Source organism: Gekko japonicus, unplaced genomic scaffold (assembly GCF_001447785.1).
Source record: "Gekko japonicus isolate JY-2015 unplaced genomic scaffold, Gekko_japonicus_V1.1 scaffold3919, whole genome shotgun sequence".
Taxonomy (NCBI): domain Eukaryota; kingdom Metazoa; phylum Chordata; class Lepidosauria; order Squamata; family Gekkonidae; genus Gekko; species Gekko japonicus.
Window position 1 is genome coordinate 97,131 of NW_015172136.1, and position 1,047 is coordinate 98,177.

General features: G+C 49.0%; 1 long non-coding RNA gene across 1 annotated transcript in view; it reads right to left on the minus strand.

Annotated features, from left to right (window-relative positions):
* The window catches only part of LOC107118657, a 6,824-nt gene that overhangs the window by 4,824 nt on the left and 953 nt on the right, over positions 1-1,047 (minus strand). Inside the window, exon 2 of the long non-coding RNA XR_001482772.1 lies at positions 802-874. This is a non-coding gene — a long non-coding RNA (uncharacterized LOC107118657). The remainder of the gene's footprint in view (positions 1-801; positions 875-1,047) is intronic.

Consider the following 1,047-nt stretch of genomic DNA (forward strand, 5'->3'; position numbering starts at 1 on the left):
TTTTTTGGAGAAAAAAATGATGGGGGGGGGGGGTGATGTCCGTTGCTTTGGGTCCCCTTTGGGGAAAATACCTCCCAGGGTATAAATTTCAAAATAAACAGTAAGGAATTTTAAAAGGACATTTATTTCCTCACAGGCAGCCTCCTTTCTTCCCAGCATCCTCTAGTGCGACTGACTCGGCCTGTCCATGAGCAACAGAGGCTTTACTGGTGAGCTAACCCGGACAGTCCAACGACATCACAGGACTAATAATACAGGAACGACTACTTACCAGACAGTTTGGAAAACCACGAAACACTCCCCCCTCATCTCCACAGGTCGTGAAAAGTAGTGCCGTGTTGTGAAATCCAAGTAAAAAGGTGTGCATGCAGCTCCCACGTTGGCTGTGTGGCTGCTACTTTGTGGAGCTGCAACCAGTGTTCCCTCTAAGCTGAGTTAGTGTGAGCTGGCTCACAGTTTTCTAGCCTCCAGCTCACACATTTTTGTTTCAGCTCAGGAAGGAGGGCTCCAGAGCAAACTGATTTATGCAGCAGCCAAATCGCTCGCTCACAACTTTCATGCCAGCAGCTAACATGACTCCACGGCTTAGAGGGAACATTGGCTGCAACCCTTTTGGAAGACTTAAAGCAAAAGGCACCCAGACGCCTAGGAAGCTGGGGCTCACCACCAAATCAGGCGATTCTCACTTAGAGAAGATCGGGAAACCTGTGTTATTTTCCTTCCCTTAATAAAACTGCCTGGTCTCACCCCCAGTTGGCTTTCTGGAGCCGACACAGCCTCTTTTGAAAACCACGTACTCACCCCGGATCTGAGGAGCAGCTCATCGGAAGAACGTGGAACAGTCCAACCTCCTCCTCCTCCTCCTTGCACAGCCCTGAAACGAAAAGGGGGGTGGCGGCGGGTTTTTTTTAAAAAAAACAAACAATGAGTTTTAATTAGCACAACTCATTAATACACGTGTCTTTACCAGTTTACAAAAGGGAAACCAACCAGCCATTCTGAAGCCGCAACAGAGTTCTTATGCACAAACCGGGGGGGGGGGGGGGG